The 20389-nt window shown below is 35.0% G+C and overlaps 1 protein-coding gene across 2 annotated transcripts in view; it reads left to right on the top strand.

Moving 5' to 3' along the window:
• The window catches only part of VCL (vinculin), a 95539-nt gene that overhangs the window by 31583 nt on the left and 43567 nt on the right, over window positions 1–20389 (top strand). The window lies entirely within an intron of this gene.

Genomic DNA, 20389 nt, shown 5'->3' with positions numbered 1-20389 from the left:
CCTGAATTGAAATTTCAACCATTAATCTTTCAACACTCATGTTTCCTAAAATAATAATAAGTATTCTTGCTTTTAGGCATTTTGACATAATTTTAGTAAAATGACTTGAGTTTTTGTTTTTCAGAATAAAGCTTTTAGATACACATTCTGACCCTAGTTTTATGTGAATCTTAATTATGTATACCAAACACTTTTGTTTGGACATAAGGGGATAACAGCAGATAAGAATTAAAAAAAAAATACTAAGTAGCATTTTAAATTTGTTATATTTCCATATTGCTTAGGCACTTTGGTCAATCCTACATAAAAACAAACAGAAATGATAACATTTATTTTATTATTTAAAAAATTTTTATTATGTATTTACATCATTCTCCTTTTCGTACACTGCATGTTTTCTCCTATCAGGTGTAAAATTCTCTCAAAAAATTCCCACCACCAATTCACCCATGCACCATTACCCTAGTCCCTGTGTTCTTCTCTCCCCTGTTTTGACTCCTCTTCTTCCCCCTCCATGGCAGTCTTTTATTAATAGTTGCCTATTAATTTTCTTTTTAAATTTATTATGATTTTTTTTTCCTGATCCCTTATCAATATTTTTTTTTTCTTTCTGGCTTATTTCACTGAGAATAATCCCAGCTCCATCCATGTTGCTGCTGATGGCATGAGTTTATCTTTTGTTTGCTGAATAGTATCCCATTGTGTACATATACCACATCTTCTTGATCCAGTCATCTATTTTGGGCATTAGGGTTGTTTCCATATCTTACCTATTGTAACTAGAGCTGCAATAAACATAGACCACAGGTTTTTTTTTTTTTAAATTTGTGTGTTTGTGTCCTTCAGGTAGATTTCTAGTAGTGGAATTGCTGGGTCATATGGAAGCTCCATTTTTAGCAGTTTGTTGAACCTCCACATAGCTTTCATAGTGGTTGGGCCAATTTGCACTCCCACCAGCAGTATAGGAGCATTCCTTTTTCTCTACACCCTTACCAACATTTGTCATTTCCTGTTTTTTCAATATGTGTAAGGTGCTGTTTCATTGTGGTTATGACTTACATTTCCCTGATTACAAGTACTGTTGAACATTTTTCATATAACTGTTGACTGCTGGCATTTCCTCTTTGGAGAAGTGTCTTTTTAGCTCTTCTGCCCATTTTTTGAATGGATTGTTTATTTTTTTTATTGACTTTTGTCAACTCTTTGTAGATTTTAGAGATCAGTCCCTTATCAGTAGTATTGTGTGCAACATTCCCCCCCTAATCAGTAGAGTGTCTCTTTGTTTTGGTTAATGTCTCTTTTGCTGTACAGAAGCTTTTTGATATAGGAGATAATAACATTTAATTAGTGAAAGTGCCTAAAGTTCTTGATTACATTGACCTTGATGAATGGCTTTCTTCTGTATGTAGGTCTAGTCCTAAGTAAACATAAAGGCTGAGGCAGAAGACAACAAAAGTTACTGTCTGTATATCTCAGGAAAAGTCTATTCAGTTAAAACAGAAAACTGGCAAAGATTTGATTTAACCCTTCAAACAAGAGTATATTTAAATGGCCAATAAACCTGTGAAAAGATACCTTTCTTCATCAGAGAAGTGCAAGTTATTTAAAATAAGCCCTAAATTAAGAAATCTGATAGTGCCCATTGTTAATGTGGATGTGGAACAATTAGAACTCTCATACACTGTTTTTAGGAATGTAAATTGATAGAACTACACTTTGCAAAAATAGTTTTGTATTAGTCAGGTAGAAGATCGGTGACCCCATTTCCAGATGTGTTCCTGATAAAAATTTATGCCTATGTGCAGAGGACCCATTCACAAAAACACTGGTATCAGCATTGTGCATGATGACTCCACTGGTCCATCTACAGTGGAATAAATAACAGGAATCATTGTAAGGTTAGTAATATAAAGGAATGACAACAGCGTTTCACATTAAGATGTTTCACTTTGTGTTATGTGAATTTCATGTCAATTTAAAAAAGAAGTGAGTTTTTTAAATAATTGAGGGAATTGAATGATAGGTTTAGAGTTTCCATTTATTTAAAGTCCATAAGTATGTAGAGATAAATGATATTGTGTAGGAATGCCCATTTATGTGGCAAAAAAATAAATAAATAAAGGTGGATAAGGAGATAATGATCACTGAAGGCAGGATAATGGTACCTGTGGGAGAAAGGAGGATCCTCCTTGCCTCTGGGAGAGGCACATGAGGCTTCCAATATGTTCTGTTTCTTGAGAACATATCTCAAGAAATAATTGAGTTACATGGGTGGTTATTTTATAATCATTCATTATGTTATGCATATATTTTGTGGCAATTTTCTGTATGAATGTCTATCACAATTTTATTTATTTATTTATTTATTTTTAAGATTTATTTATTTGTACATACAGAACTGGGGTACAGGCCAGAGGCTCAGGGGCGGCGAGAGGCTTCACCAGAGACAGAGTGGGGAGCAGAACAGGCAGATCGACGAAGTACACTGCTGAGGGGAGCAGCAGGCGGGCCAGGAGAGGTCTGCCACGCCATGTGGTCACCTCCGGGGCAGGCGGGAATCGAACTCATGCGGAAGCGGCTTCAGATTCTCATTGCTCAGATTCTCAACCCGCTGCGCCACCAGGGAGGGCCCTGTATCACAATTTTCAATAAAGCAAGAAGTGTTCCTGTATTTTAATGCTATAGTCTATGCTTTTCATTGAAGAGAGGCAGCTTTTCATTGAAGAGAGGCAAACTTTTCTCCATTTGATATCTGTTTATTTTTCACTTTTTGAGGGGGTTCTTTTATATGTTCCTATTCTACAAAATGTACTTGTATTAAGGAGCAAAGTATAGAATCGTAAGGTTTGCAGAGATTTTTTTTGTGATAGTATGTTTTTTGACTTGCCTTTATGGTACTTGGTGACGTCCACAGTGGCCTGCAGCTCTAACCAACACGAGCTTACTTTGTTATGTGCCATTTGAAGAGGAAAGCTGTGTTGTCAGCTAAACATAATAAGCTTGTATTTACTGTACATTAACAATATAACTCTAGTTTATACATATTTGTGCCATACCTGCTGAAATGTACAGAGCATGGTAAGATAATATACAGAGAGTTTTACCATCATAGGGGTAGATGACCCCACAGTTAGCCCTGACATTAAGCCTATAAATATCACAGCTGCAGTCTTTTTTGGGGTAGCATTTACATGAGTCTCCTCACTGTCCAAGGGCCACAGTTTATCAAGATTGACAGTGGGAAGATTCTTCTTTAAGTCAAGTATTAACACCAACTTTCCCCAAGTAACTTGGGTAATATTTGTCGTAGTTGATCCTGTGGTAATGCATGCCACCAGCATTATCAGCGACCTGGGTGCTTCTGGTGCTTGCCAGTGCGATCATGGCTGTGGCTCATGTGGCCCTGAAATGACCCTGAAGTTTCTGGATCTTCCTCAGTCTGGATTGCATGTTGGCAGCCAAGATAAGAGTTGTTGTTTACTGAATTGTTTTGGGGCATGTGACTCTATTGACATGCATGTAGTGGATATTTAGATATGAAGCAGAAGGAAATCATGCCTCTTGCAACGGTTTGAATAGATCTTGAGGGCATTATACTAAGTGAATTAAGTCAGACAGAGAATCATAAATGCAATGCTTTGTGAGCTCATTTACATTTATATGTGAAATCTAAAAAAAGAAAAAAGAAAAAAAACACTGAAGAAATAGAACAGAGGATAGGTGGTACCAGAAGTGAATGTTGGGGATGTGCAAATAGGTGAAGGTAAAGGATAAGAACATGCACTTATAAGATTAATATGTACTGGGGCTATTAATATGCATGGTTAGTCACTTATAAGATTAATATGTACTGGGGCTACTAATACGCATGGTTAGTCAGTTAACAGTACTGTTAATTATATATTTGAAAGTTATATACTTTTGTATATTTGAAAGCTACTAAGAAACTAAAACTTACAGTTACTCATATGGGGGAATTAAGAACTGTAACTATCCTAACTGTATCCTAACTATCCTAACTGTACTTAAGAGTAATCTACTAGCCCTAGTTGTTCAAGGGACTTATAAACAAATGTGGAATTAATGAAAAGCTAGAACCTTGTCACTTTACAACTTTTAATGAAAGAGTTGACTTTGTAAGGATCATCAATGGGTTAAACCATTCAGAATTTTTAAATTTTACCATGAAATTAGGGAAAATGCTTGATCTTCATCAGGAATTGGGGGAAACATAATCAACTGAGAAAATATAGTAGGCAATGTTTTAAAAGTATGTAATTTAAAATTCCATACACTGAAATGTTACTTAAAATAGCTTAGCATACAAAAACAGTATTTACTGGCTGTGGTTTCAGCAGATTTGGGGGGGAAAAATGTTCTGCAACTTAAGGCATGATGATTCTTTAGAATATAAAGTGAAGCAAAAAGTAACTTTACTAGATGCCTTGACTTGAAGGGGAAGAAGACATAAAGGGAAACAGATGGAAGCAATTAATGACATCCTTGGAATTATTGAGTAGGACATACTTTTGGGATGTTTAGTTGATGTTTGGAAGTTTCCAGGGCATGGTAAGCTAAAGAATTCTTTGTCATCTACTTTTACAATGACTTTTAGGTAGTGTCTACGTAGGCAATATTAACGAATAAAATATATTTAAACATTTTTATTTTTAGCTAAATATCTATTTGTAGAATATTGGAGTGTTAGTACTGGGGTGAAGAAAAAACTCTTGACCTATAGGTAGATTGATACCTAAGCAATCTTGTATGTACTTAAAGATTTTTTCAGGGAAGAATGTGACATTTTCAGCATTTGTGGAGGTCTCAGAATCAAATGGTCTATATGTGTAATTGGTGATCAAGAAAATGGGCTTAATATGAATTAGAGATTTGTATTATCACAAGAAGACTTTCTCTTGAGTAGAGCTAAATTATCTGATCCTTAACTGTGCTGGCAGATAGAAACAATTTACAATTTGCTAATTCTACCCAAGATTGCTTTATATATATGCTGTTGCATAAGAGGTATATGATTGCATGAATGCCTTAAAAACAGCCATCCTTTTCATAATCTTCAGGAATGCAGCAGCTATGTTAAAATAGGTTTAGGCAAACTCCACAAGAAGTCATTTATTTTTGGGACTGTGAGCAGGAGTCATCTTCTGTAACATTTTTGCATCATCCTTGTCATTTGTCATCAGGCAGTTGCTGCAGTAATATTTATGTCTAGCTGATTGATTAATGGGCTAGATACATGTATATCTATAGCATGCTAAGTGCCATATAGAATAACTTCTTATAGTATAGTATGAATGATAACTTGTCAGATGTATTTCTACTTCTTTCTTAATAGTAACAAAGCACCAAAGCTTGGAAATGCTTTCTTTTTTGAAAAAGTAAGTTGAGCATATTCAAGGTCACACTTGTAATAACAGCCTTCTCATTCTCTCTCACTAGGTATTGTTTTTTTTTATTTGACTTTTATTGAAGTATGATATTTTCATTTGCTTCTTATTATGCTTTCTTAGTGGGAAAGCAATTAGTGGAATTGTAACTATTATGGCTGGAAACTGCATGGTCCTAGGTATTACTAGGCAGTATATTATATATGTGAATTTTATTTTTCTATGTATCAAGGTGGAAAACTGTTGCTGCAGCAAGATTTTAAAAAAAGTTTTAAGAAGTTTCAAATTAAAAGCTATAATACAGACTGACTTTAAACAACAGTAGTAACGCAGAGAAAGTAATTCCATTATAGGTAGGAATTGTAGAAAGAAGCTTTGTGTGGTAAGTGGACTTGGGAGGATGGATTAGGGGGAAAGGAAATTACTTTGGTGAAGTAAATGACATGAGCAAGCCATGGGGGCCTGTGAAGGGAGAAGTCATGTTGGGAGTAATAGGAACTAAATTTAGGAAGATAGTTTGGGCCAGGGGATGAACAACCTTGAAAGCTAAGCAGAGGGATTTGCATTTGAACAGCAGGGAAACTTTATAGATCTTAAGCAGTAGAATGACAAGATAAAAGTGGTTTTTCAGGAAGAGTCATAGCTAAATACAGAATGACTAATAAGTCCTAGTGAAGGAGAATGAGCTATATATGTCAAATCAACCATTCATTTTCTGTCAGTGTGGTTTTCCTTTAAATTGATTTCTTATAGATAAAAAATATTTCTGGCAAACTTTTATTTGCCTTGGAAAATTTGCTATTGCTCTGTACAGTAATGTTTCATTCTTATTTCTTTAGTGGAGCAGTAATGAATAAAGAAGGCAGTTTTTGAATCTTGTCCAAAGGTATAAACATATCAAAAGGTGTAACTCAAATGAACTCCTTAGAAAGACATAACATGCATTGTCTGTTAGCAAGTGAATGACAGTTTCATTTAGAAAGTGTTGTTACTTTCTGCCTCAGTGCTGCCCTTAACAAATCTGTTGGAATCAGCAAAACTTGGATTACTTCACCACCTTAAACTATTTTTGAAACCTAGTGTAATGTCTAGGCCTATCGAATAAAAAAGTATTCCAAAAATAATATGTGAGTGTATGCACTATTGCTACATGCTTGCATTTAATCATATTTCCTGTTTGTCATTAGTAATCATATTTCCTTTGAAATTGCCTTGTTTTAACTCTTAAAATGTGTTAAGCACTATTACAGTATATATTTGTATTATTTTATCTTAATTGATATTCATGGAAAGGTTTACATGTTTCCAATCAATTTAGATCTCTTTTGGCATTAAGTAGTAGCATTATATTCTTACATCACCAGTCTTTATATTTAGCTTTTCTTTGCTCATGATCTTGACCACTCAAAAGTAATTTGTGGTCAAAGTTGTGGTCAAAATTGCTCAACACTTGTCAGTGAAAGTGACCAGGATATCTTTTTTTTTTTAAGGTTAATTTTTTGATCATACCTCTTAATCTACTTTTAAGGCTGATATGTGATTTTGCTGTTTTTTAAAATTAAAATATTTTGTAATCCTTTCCATTGCTGTTATAAGAAAAAACAATTTGTCTCTTTACATAGATGACCATTTTCTGCGAGATAAACGTTCACATCTGCCAGCTCACTTGCTGCATTTTCCAACCCAGAACAAGCACTCACCCCTTAAATTAAACATAATTGGATATGACTGTTTTTATAGACTTTCTCTAACAAAAATAATTTGTGATATTTTGAATGTTCTCAATCCTGAGCTACCAATCCTGTGTCACTTTATTATCTTGCAGAAGAATTATAAGCACATTGGTATGGACTTAATCTTTGATTTATTTGATATACCCTTCATGATTAAGAAATAAACAAATCTTTAAATCTGTAATTCTGTGACTTCTGTTATCTGCAGAGTAGTCAAAAGCACAAGACTGAAAGGAACTCAGGGGGATATTAAGTAGCTATTCTTGGGTTAGTTATTTAGATATTTTTATTTTTTCATGCAATTCTGAGGAAAAAGGAAAAGAAGGTGTCCTGTTGTATGACTTTTAAACTATAATATAGGGCCCTCCCTGGTGGCACAGTTGGTTAGGACACAGCATTGCAAGCTAGCTGCAGCCCCTGCAGTGCGAGTTTGATCCCCAATCTGGAGGTGATTCACGCATGGTGCAGCAGACCTCTTTTGCCCACTGCTCCCCTCAGCAGTGTACTTTGTTGATCTGCCTGTTCCCCTCTCTGTCTCTGGTGAATCCTCTCATTGCCCCTGCACCTCTGGCCTGTACCCCAGTTTTGTATGCATAAATAGACAAATCTTACCAAAAAAAAAACCAACTAGAGTATAAAGCAACAGTACTAAAAACAATGTGGTATTGACATGAAAATAGATACATGGATCAGTGGGATAGAAGCAAAAGCCCAGAAATAAATGAACATTCATGGTGACAACTTATGATCACTATACATGGGAAAGGAGAGCCCTTTAACAGGTGGTGCTGGAAAGCCACATGTAAAAGAATGAAGTTTATTAATTCTATGCACAAGTCTAAATACCAAATGGATTAAGGTTCTAGCTATAATACCTGTAACAATAGAATTTATACAAGAAAATATTAGTGATATATTCTGTGACATCAATAATAAAGATGTCCTTGGAGATTGACCCTCCATGGCTGGGGAAATAAAAACAAAAACTAACAGTCGGAGTTACCTAAAGTTAAAAATATTTTACACAGCTAAAGAAAATACTGAAAGGAGACAATATTTACACACTATATTAATGACAAGAGGTTTATATAAAAAACTTAAAGAATTCAACAGTAGAAAAACAACTCAATAAGTGGGAAGCAGATCTGAACAGGCATTTTACTAAAAATGATATCCAGAAGGCCAGTAGATATATGGAGACATGTTTTTCATTGTTCCCAGTAAGAGAGATGCAGGTTGAATCTGTAGTGAGATATTAAAAAAACCCCAACAAGTGCTGGAGAAAGAGAAACCCTATTGTACTGTTTGTGGGAAGGTAAACTGGTACATACAGCCTTTATGGAAATCTATCTGGATCTACCTTTAAGAAATAGAAAGGGGAAATACCTAGCAATTCTATTCTTGGGTATCTGACCAAAGAATATGAAACTATCAATACAAAACAACTATGCTCTACAGTATTTATTGCAGTGCTATTTACAATAGCTAGGGCATGAAAACAACTTAAGTGCCCACTGGTAGAGGACTAGATCAAGAAGATGTGATATGTGTACCCTCTGTTGTCATTTATAACAAAACGAAAGTTCAAAGTAATTATCATAGAACAAACCAGAATGACAGACATATGTTGAACATTTACGTTGTTGACAGTTAAACAAATTAAAATATAAATATAAAAACTAGTGGACTTTGCTTTAATGAAGTGAAGTTAAAAGGAAGGTCTAAGGGAAGAAATAGTATAGGGGACAGTATAGTATAAGGGATGATGGTGCAGAAAAACTAAGATAAGATGTCCAGGGTTCTTTTAAGAGACAGCTGTGCTGGTGTCCATACCTTGATGTATTACATATGGATATATTTAAAGTGATAGAAATGACATGAAAAAAAAAAAAAAGAAAAGGAAAACAGGTTTTACAAACTTCAATTCACCTAAGGTTACAGTTAGCAAGTGGCAGGACAGGTTTTTGATTGGAGATCTTAAAGCTTTCAAATTCATGTTCTTTCCAGCTTTCTAAGCAGTCATATCATTCGTCTTTCTTCAGGTAGTACTAACTTTATGCCACTCTTACATAATAACAATTTACAGTTTTCCTATGTATTTCCAAAAAAGGACTATTAAAGATGTAATTTGTGATTTACTTTAGTGTCTTGCAACTCTTAAGCCTTTAAGAGATTAAAGTCTTAACATTTAAAAGTTAAAAGGGATCATAGGGACTATTCTGTTTTATTTTACAGGTGAATTGAGGTCATTTGTTGTCCCTAGTATAACATACTTCAAAACCAAACAGAAACACTAAAAGCAATTAGGCACAAATATTCCCTTGGTTATTACTTTGACCACATACAGGTCCCATACCAAGTTAAGAGGTTCAATGGTTTAATTTTTTTTTCACAGCTATTTAATCCTTTTTTTTAATCCTTAAAAAATGAGGTGGGTATTTTAAATTACATGTTTAATTTGCCTCATCTCACAGATCAGGAAATAGACTCAGAGAAGTTCAATGCCTATTTAAAGTTTTCCTTACATAAATGGCAGAGGTAGGATTCAGATTCTGAATTCTCTGACTCCAAAGTTTGTGCTCATTCCAGTTTGCTAAAACTCCATCTCACCTTTCATTTTGAGAATCTCTTCTTGAAATGTAATAGTAATAGGCTGCAAGATTGAGATAATATATTGAGATACTCACACAGTTTTTATCCTTTACTCTGTAAGGTATTGTCTGGTCTGCTATATGAATATAGATTTTCTGATGATGAACCATCTGGGTTTATAGGATAAACCCTACCTGATTATGATTTTGAAAAGAAAATACAGGACTATATGCAATTTTCTAATACTTTTGAAGGAATTTGCTTTATTTCTGAGTGATCTTGATCTGTACATTTACTTTCTTGTCCTGTTCTAATGTATTTTGCTATCAAAGTAATTTTAGCTTCATAAAGTAAGATCCTTTCCCTTGGTCTTGGAAACAACTCACCGAAGATAAAGATCATCTGTTCTTAAGTGTTTGGCAAAATTTACACCTGAAATTCTCTGGATCTGGTGCCTTTTGAAAAAAAAAAAAGACTTGATAAGCTTTTCAATTTTTTACTACCTAATTCAGCTTTAAAATCCATTGATTACCCATCAACACTTGCAGGCGCTGTCTTCCTTTCTCTTCTTCTGCACTGATTCCAGAGGTGGCAATGATCTACCTTTGGGGGAATGGATGTCCTCAGGCGCTGTAGGAAGTCCAAGATAGTCAAAAAGAGGACCAAGAAGTTCATTTGGCACCAGTTAGACCATCTGTCAAAATTAAGATAATTGGTTGTGCAGAAGGTTCAAGGGCTAGATCTTGATGCTCAGCATTAGTTATGGGAGCATCAAGAAAACAAAGCACTTGCCGCCCATTGTCTTTGGGAAGTGCCTGGTGAACAATGTCTAGGAGCCAGCAGAAGTGCTGCTGATGTACAAATTTAACTGTACTGAGATGGCTCACAAGGTCTCTTCCAAGAACTGCAAAGGCTTTGTGCAAAGAACAGTACAAATGACCATTTCAGTCACCAGTCACCAAACCAGGATATGCTGCAAAGAGAATGAATAGCCAGTCCACGTGCCCAAGTGTATTGTGTCATTAAAACCATAAAATTGCCTCTGGCATCCTCTCGGCTACTCCTCTCCCCTCCAAAAAGTTTAGTTGAGCAAACTTTTGACATCAGATATTTTTCTGAGAAATTATCCATTTCATCTAAGTTGCCAAATTCATTAGTACAAAATTCATGAATATTTTTTCATCTTTGTCTTAGTTCTAGTTGTATGAGCTTTTTTTTGGTTCAGAATTATGTATTTTTGTCTTTTTTCTCATCATTCCTGCTAGGGACTTATGTTACTAGGTTTACCTCCCCAAAGATTTGTTTTATTACATTCTTCTGTCATATTTATTATTTTCTCTTGACTAAAAAAACTGAAAGACACTGCTAAGGGGAGCAGTGGGGAGACAGGAGAGGTCTGCTGTGCTATGTGGGTGACCTCCCTGGTAGGGAATTGAACTTGTGTTGCGGTGACTGCTGATAGCTTCATAGTGCTGTGCTTTAGCTCCTTGCACTACCAGGGAGGGCCCAAATACGTACTTTAATAGTTGTTCAGTCCTACATATTTTGTAATTGTTTTGGTGAATTCCTCTTTATTTCGGGGAGTGCATTTTAAAAAGTACCAATTTTTTTTTTACTAGCTTTTTATTATTTCTAACTTAACTGTTCTGTGTTCAGGGACATGGTATATCATTTTTTTTGAAATTCTTTTGTGACATAAGTTGACAATTCTTGTAAATGCTTTATATGTTCTAGAAAGAGTATATTCTGTTTGGGATTCTATTTATATTCACTAGATCAACAGTTAAATATTAAGTATCAAGCTTTTTATATAACCTTTTAAAATTTTTAATGAAGTACCATTGTTTTATATCCTTGTTAATTTTTGAAGTATAGAATTTCTCCCCCATTGTGGTCACCAAGGTTCTCTACCACTGAAGTACCCATAATCCTCTACCATAGTCCATTGTGCTCACCACCCTGATCCACATATAGCCTGTTTTCTCTGAACTGTCATTTTATGATTGAATTATGTTTAAATCTATAATTATTATAAATTACTCAATTTCCCTCATAATAGTTTTAGCTTAATATACTTCAAAGCAGTGTTGTAGGTAACTACAAGTTTATGATTCTCCTGGGTCATGAATTCTATTAATTATTTTATTGCTTATTACACCTTTCTTTTGTGTTGTTGTTATTCATATTCTAGTTTTTATCAGTTTTTTTGTAAGTGAAAATATTCTCTTATTGTATTTACGTCATTTCATTCTGTTTTTAGATGTTTATACCTCTAATTCATTACATTCTTCTGTAGAACGGTGTGGTCAGCTCTTTTCAGCATAAGGACCTTTCAAAAAAAAACCAGAATTCTTTTTTTTAAATTATAAGTTGGTTAATCAATTAAGTTATAGGTTGATGCACAATAATCAAAGATACAATGAATTTGTAATATTTTAAAATAAAATTTTATTCATTACAGTAACATCAACATACTTTTGGAAACTATTAGCATTTGTAAGACACTTTCATGTGCATTTATTCTGCTACCACTTTAGCATGAGACAGGAACTGATGGGTCTGTAGGTAGTAGAATTCCTGATTGAACCTTGCTATCTCAGAATCTCTTCTCCCTTTGAACAGAGGTTGAACAAAGTAGGGGAAAAGTCTAGGACTAGTCATTCACACTTTAAAGAATACATGACTCATATTTTACTATTTAAATAAACTGCATACCAAGACTTTGGAGCACATAGCTAGGGCAGCAGTATTACTTTGAATTCTCAGGTTCCCAACACACTGCTTCTCCTTCAGTTCTCTCTTGGTTTAGGTGGAATCCTGTTTTGCTTGAAGGTCAAGTTAAAACTGTAATTATAGTTGCATATCCTCCTAATCTCATCTGAAATAAAAATATTTAGTGAGCCTGTGGTGTTTATTACACATTTTAGCAAAAAGAGTGCTACACCTTAAAGGGGTCTAGATGTTTTCAGTATGACTCATTGTGATTTTTAGTCTGGTTTTGGGTATACACATGCAATGGATTTTACTGTTGCTGAGTTAGGACAGGGAAAGGATGAATCCTGTAAAAACTTTAAGCATAGTAGCCCTCAGTTGGAACAGCATAGTTTAATGTTATCACATAGTGTATACATTGGTGAGTTGGTGCTGTTCACTTGCTACTTGAACTAGATTAAAGCTTGTCATTGTACTCTGTGTTCCTCACTCCCTCCTAAAAACTGTAGCTATGTTTGTAGCCTTCACTCAGGTTTCTAGATGACTAATGGTTGAAGATCCTTGACCTTTCTCAAAATGGCAACACTAGCAGCAAAGCATATTGGCTAGTACTGGGATGGCAAACAATGAATCTTCTTTTATTATTTAAAAATAAAATTTGTATCAGGTGGCTAGTATGTAAAAGAAAGTTTGATTTGCATATGCTTTCTGAGTCTTTCAAAATCTATTTATTCTAAAAATTCATATATTGGACACAAAAAGGTCTGAGAGTGAAATGAGTTGATTGGAGAGGCCATGATTCCTATTTCAGGGGTGCTAGGAAGGCTAAATTTTTTTTGTCTTTTTTCTTTCTTTCTTTTTTATAATATAGTAGTTTATTTTTACATCATTTTGTACATTTTTTTCCATCGGAAGGCTAAATTTTTAATTACTAATGCCTGAAATTTCATTGTTACCTCAGGTTAACAATTAAATGCTTAAATATTAGTGAAGGGAGAATTTTTGAATTCTCAGCAGTCATTTTTACTAACCAGTCCTTTGGCTGAAGGTAGATTGAAATATTGAAAAGCAGAGAGTTTGAGGGCCTTCCCCTGTCCTCTGCCCTCTCATTCAGTCCTTTTATTTATGAAAGGCCTGACTTTAAGATCTTCAAGTGATAACTGTATATGTAATCACAGAGGAAAAGAAAGTGTCTTACTTAAAAGAAGATTGGCATTTCTTCTTTTTAAAATATGTTGGGCTTCTCAAATTTGGAAATCAATCTGGGCCTTTTTTGATCTCTGAGAGGCCCTACCCATATGGAAGGAAAGGTTAACAGCAGAACAGATGTAGACCTGGCAGTCAATTTTACATGCCAGATAATTAGGCTTGGGTCTGGAAATGGACTTGCTGTTTGCAGTGACCACAATGGGAAGTCCCATTGACCTGCAGATTGTACCTCTTCCTTCCTTGTATCTGTTTCTTTCCAATCTTCCAAGTGCTGTCTGGGCTCTGTGTGGTCACTTGTTCTTGTGACCTGAACAACTTTCTTGAAAGGAGAGGACGCTTGATGCTACACACCTGCTTCTTTGGGTGTGTTCCAGGATAACACAACTTCTGTGAACTCAGATTTTCCATTTTTAGCAAACAATGTATTTTTTTGGTGACAATAAAACCTAAATGACTATATTCTCTATGGTTAGATTTTATAAAAATGGTGAATTTGAAGAGATAATCAACCCTAATCTGTTTTTGTAGGTGGGGTACAAGTTTCACTTGTTGACTGTTTTAGAGAACTTTTCAGTATTAAATTATGGAACAGTGTTATGTCTGCATAGACCCATCAGACTGGCTCCTTTACAACATTTGTCCAAAGTTTCTCTGCTTTCTTTGTCTGTGATTTGAAATATAATGATTGACTTTTACAAAAGCAGGTTGAGATTGTTTGGCTTCATGATGAATGAATTACTTGCATCTTATGATGGTAGACTCTGCGTCCCTTGTGAAACCCAACCTGTTGCACATATGTGTTATTTTTTTCAGACAAGGTGTGTGTGTGTGTGTGTGCATGTAGACAGACAGAGAGAGGATTATTCCATTGGAAAAAACAACTCAAAGAGATGCTGTGAAGAAAATCATCTTTAGTGCTGAACTTCTGAGAGTGGTTGCTGTGTTGCAATTGTAATAACGTAAAAATGAAAATCTATGAACAAGAGAGATTCTCTATAAACCAGAGAGATTCTATGGGGCTGGAGAGGGGAATAGGATTAAAACTGGGGCAGGAAGAGAGCCTGGGTGCATTGGTGGTAGGAAGTCTGTGGAGATTACAACTGGGATGAAAAAATGTACAAAATGAAAAATGATGTAAAAATATATATATACATAAAAAAAAAACGAATTTAGTTTAGTAACTCCTGGGTGCAGTCTTGAAGAAACTTTAAAAAAGTTTTGTGACAATCAATATTTAAAATTATAAATTTGTTTTCCTCTTTTCTTAAATAAAAAACTTTAGTGTTAGTTTAAATGTTTTTGATTAGAGATAATTGAAATCACATGGAATTGAGTAGTTTGGAACCTTTATATCTTTAACATTGTGTGGAGTTTTATCATGTGTAGTTCTTGGGAGAATGAATTAGTGAATTATGGATGGACATACTTAAGGTTCTGTGAAACTGTTGTTGTCCATTGATCTACAACATAAAACAAATTAAGTTTAGTTGAATACTCCGACAAAAAGAGGACTTATCCTGTGCTAGTGGATTGATTTAAAGTATCTTAATCAATGTTACAGTTATACAGTACACATAGTTATTTAGAAAATAGAACTTACCCCACTTTCATTCTCGAGACAGTTTTTATTTTTAAAAAAGAGTTATTATCTGTGCATAGAGAATTGTGGTACAGGCCAGAGGTGAGAGGCGGTGAGAGGATTCATCAAGCAGAGTGGGGAGCAGAACAGGTAGATGGACGAAATACGCTGCTGAAGGGAGCAGCAGGCAAGACAGGAGAGGTCTGCTGCACCATGTGGGTCACCTTCAGGGCCAGAGATATAACACACACTGAAGTGGCTGTGGCTACCTTGCAGTGCTGCACCCTAACCCATTGCAGCCACCAGGGAGGGCCTGCTTTACACAGCTTTTTAAAAAATTCAGATTTGTATTAAAATTAGAAGATCACTTTAAGAAACCAGGAAGTTTGAATTTTTAAATAAAATCTCATTTTCTACAGATAAGACAGACTCCTTTTTCTGACCACTGGTTAGTCATGTTGAGACTTGTTTGGCTTTTAAGAATGCCATTAAACTTTAATGTACAGATCAGATAGCTTAGTGCAGAAAACTATGGTGCAGTGTTTGTTTTGTCCTTATTTTACCATGCAAGGGAACCATTAGTGGAGAATAAGTTGATTCTTGTAAAGCTGTACCATCTTTTTTTTTTTTTCCATGTTGCCTTTCTTCATGATAGTCATTCTTATCATTGTTTTGTTGTTTTCCAAAATTTAAAATACATTTGCAGTAAATGGATCCTTGCAAATAGGTATTACACAGCACTTGCTTTCTGCGAAGTTTATGTGTACTTGCTATCATTTTGTCAAGGTTCCTGTAACCTGCAAATAAAGTCAAAATTGTGACCTTTCTATCGACCAGATGATTTCGTCATTACTTGTTCTTGATGGACATTAATTCATTCAGTAAATATTTATTACAGATTAATTTTGTGTCATTCTACCTTGTGTATACATTAGTGAACAAGATAGACAAGATTCATGGCCTGGCTGAACTTACAATTTTGTGGGTGATAGGAAAATTAAATTGAGAGAGTGTGTGATACATCTCATGGAAACATAAAGTTGAGGTAGTCAGATTTGAGATGGTTCCTGAAGAGAGTCACTTAAAAGTGCATTTTAGAGAATAAGTAGTTAGTGTAGCTAATATGGGGAGGAGAGAGGAGAGGTGCTTTAGTCAGAGGCAAAGCTGTGAAAAACCTTAAAGCAAGAGGTCAGTGGTGTCTTAAACGAGTAGTTGGCTGTCCCTCAAGGGCTTTGGAAATACTTGTCAAGCAAGAGGTCAGTGGTGTCTTACTTGTCTTAAGTATCTTAAAAGTTTCACCAGCACTGGTTCTTTTTTTTTTTGGTGTTTTGTTTTGAGGTTTTTTTTTTTTTGCTAAACCTATCCTAGTGGTTGTGAAGTGGTATCCCCCATTGTCTTTCTTATTTGATTTCCTTATGACTAATGATGAACAACTTTACGTGTGCTTATAGGATATTTGTATCTTTGGAGAAAACCTTCCTCAAACTCTTTATGCTTTAATATTAAGCATTTTAATATTACTAGTTGCAACTCATGTACTTTAATCATATTACACATTATATAAATGTGTTAAACAATTTCCTTGTTAAATTGAGCATTTGGACATGGGATTTTATAGTTTTCATTAAGTTTGAAAAAAGTGTTAACTGGAAACAGAATGGGTGAATAAATGTTGGTATGTCCATGATAGAGTACAGTGTGACATATTAGCTGTTAGTCATCAACACAGTGACTCTCAATCATAATATTGAACAAAAGATGTCATAGATGCATTCTTGACAGTATGATTCCATTAAGCAAAACTGAATGATATATTGCTTAGGTATGTATACATATGCAGGTAGTAAAAGTAGAAGAAAATCAAGGGAATAATTAACACAAAATGCGGATGTTGGAGACCAGCTCCAACTATTGAGGTGTCTGGAGGCAAGACAGGCAGGACCCTAAGGTGGGAAGGCATCCTGAGTGGAGATTCCTAAAAAAAGGGACAGGGAGAAAAAAGGGGAAAGGGGAACGCGGAAGACATGGGAATCGGAGTTGGGTGCAAGTCTTCCTGCTCTGCCTTCAGCAGAGGTTTATTTTGTACATTAGGAGCAAGCAGTGGGATGACACCAGCACACGAACTGGGCTGAGAGATTACAATCATCTTTTTTTTTCTAAGAACAGTTTAGGGTCGTATTGCCCTTTAGCTGAGATATAACATTCTAAAATCAATCAAAGTTAAAAACAGGTACATGGGTGCACAAAGTTTATGACTAATACTACTATAGTGGAGATCAACTAAGATAGAAGTCCCTTAAACCTTGTCTACTACTTAATGGGTTTTTGTTTTTCTACCTGAGTCATCCTGGGAGGCAGAAGAGGAAATTCCTTGCTAATCAAATCTCTAAATAGGAGACATAGGTGAATTTCCCTATCTGAAGACTACATAGTAGAATCCTGAAAGACTAGCCAGAAGACTTTTGTGGATTATTCTGAGGTGTAGCAGGTAGAAAACTTGACTAGTTTCAAAACAGGCAACCTGGATGAATTTTCACATCTAAGGCCAGACAATAGGAAGCTTGAGTAATTCTTTAGAAGCTGAATAGAAGGCTAGATGAGATAATAGAATGATAAGATTTGGGTTTTCCTCCATCTGCAGTGAGAGAGACTTTGCAAAAACAGCCCTTTTGCCTTTACATATCAGCCAGTAGTCAAGTCACTTGACTTCAAAGGAATTTCTCACCCTGGTGCATTGCTTGCTTGTCTGGGCAGGCAGGCCTTATGCGGCTGAGGCAATCCAATTGTAAGCTGAAAGTTGCTCAGAATATTTTGATATTACGATTATACAAAAAAGGGAGGTCATAACATAAGTTAGCGTGGAGAGTCTGATTTTTCAGAGCATTTCCCCTTCATCCGTACCGTGTCTGACGACAGAGGTTGCATAGCTTGTGTCATGCGGGATAATGATTAATTCTGAAAAATGATTACTTGGTTAGTGTAGGTCTAGAATACTTGGGTAACATTTGATTTCTGAAATAAGATTATTGAAAGCATGGTATTAGTTTAGAACTAAAAGTCACACAGTCTTTTCTAAATGATTTTCATTTTTCAATTTAAAAATATGAAAGATCCTTAACTTCACTCAAAATAAGAGGAATGCACATCAAACTATATTACATGAAAAGAACCTACAGGAAAAAAGATATACAATAATAACAACAACAAAAAACAAACACCCCAGTTAAAGCATAAAGAGTTTGAGGAAGGTTTTCTCCAATGAAGATACAAATAGCCTATAAGCACATGTAAAGATGTTCATCATTAGTCATTAGGAAATCAAATCAGAAAGACAATGAGATGCCACTTCACAACCATTAGGATAGTTTTAGCCAAAACAACAACAACAAAACCTGTACTGGTGAGGATATGAAAAAATAGACACCTTTATATATTGTTGGTGAAATATAAAGTGGTGCAACTGCTATAGAAAAGTTTGAAAATTCTTCAAAAAGTTAAATATAGAATCCCACTCCTGGGTATATATCCTAAAGAAATGGAAACATGTATCAACATACACAAATTATATATTATATGAATGAATGTTTATAGCAGTTATCCATAAGTGCCAATAGGTGGAAACAATCCAGATGTCCATTAGTTAATGGCTAGCTAAACAAATTTTCCCATTTTGGTATTTACTTACAATGGAATATTATTCAGCTGTAAACAGGACCAAACTACTGACACATACTGCAACTTTGAGGAAGTTTGAAAACAGTATGCTTAATGAAAGAAGCCTCATAAAAAAGATCACCGCATTGTACACAGTTCCATGTATGTATGTATGTATGTATGTATGTCCAGAATAGGTAAATTCATAGATACAGAAAGTAGATTAGCAGTTACCAGCAGATGGGAAAAGAGGGGAAGTGAAGGGTGATTACTTCATTGGTTCATGTGTTGAAAAGTTTTTACATAAAAGAGAGGTAGTGGTTCCTCAATATTGTGATTATACGAAATGCCACTGAATTGTGTCCTTTCAGTGGCTGATTATATGTTATGTGGATTCATCTAAAAAAATTGATACTGAAATACAGAATTGGGTTCCTCATATTTGTGAAGATACACAGTTTGATTACACACTGAGTTGTTGCGATGGTGAGGACACAGGCATTTTGATCCATTGTGGTGGGAATGTAAATCAATTACCAGAGATGGTAAGATGATAACATCTGTCAAAATGTCAACCATCCTTACCTTTCACTCAGCAACTCTTTTTCTAGACTGTATCCTATAGATATATACCTTTAAAATGTGTATTCAGGGCCCTCTCTGGTGGCACAACAGGTTAAAGCTAGCACTATGAAGCTAGCCGCAGCTGCTTAAGCACAAGTTGAATACCCACCAGGGAGATGACCCACATGGCCCAGCAGACCTCTCCTGTTTCGCTCACTGCTCTCCTCAGCAGTGTGTTTTGTTAATCTGCCTGTTCTGCTCCGCACTCTTTTTGGTGAATCCTCTCACTGTCCCTACACTTCTGGTCTGTACCCCAGTTCTGTATGCATAAATAATAAATCTTAAAAAATATGTATTCAAGGTGATTTATTGCAGCAAGCTGATAAATTATGAGCTAATTATTTGAATGAGGAAACTATATACTTTATTAGAACATCTCTAAGCAAAATAAAGTGGAAAAAAGTAGACTGTAGAAAGTATGCATAGTATAATTCTAATTATATATAAAAGAAGATGGAAGCTGGTTTTTGCTTCTTATGTATGCAATCTTTTCTTTAAGAATATGGAGAAAGACCATTGGTTGCAAGTATGTAGAGTCTGAATACCTGTATACATTCCTATTACGTCCACAAGCCAATGCTTTTTTACCTAGTCAGAACTCATGTTTGATTAATTTTACTGATGAAAAGCATAATACTACCTTTTATTTGTATATATTGTTTTATATTGTTTGGTTTGACCCTCAAAACAAACCTTTGAGATGTACCTTAGTTTATACATGATATTTTATATTTTCAAATAAAGTATGTAACTTTGGCTAAATATTTTAACTTTAAATGACTTTGTTCTATATATATATATTTTTTAAGATTTATTTATTTATTCATACAGAACTGGGGTACAGGCCAGAGATGCGGAGGGTGAGAGGATTCACCAGAGAC

The sequence above is a fragment of the Condylura cristata genome, unplaced genomic scaffold (assembly GCF_000260355.1).
Source record: "Condylura cristata isolate star-nosed mole 26May11 unplaced genomic scaffold, ConCri1.0 scaffold00011, whole genome shotgun sequence".
NCBI lineage: Eukaryota > Metazoa > Chordata > Mammalia > Eulipotyphla > Talpidae > Condylura > Condylura cristata.
This window is presented reverse-complemented; position numbering and strand designations above follow the sequence as displayed.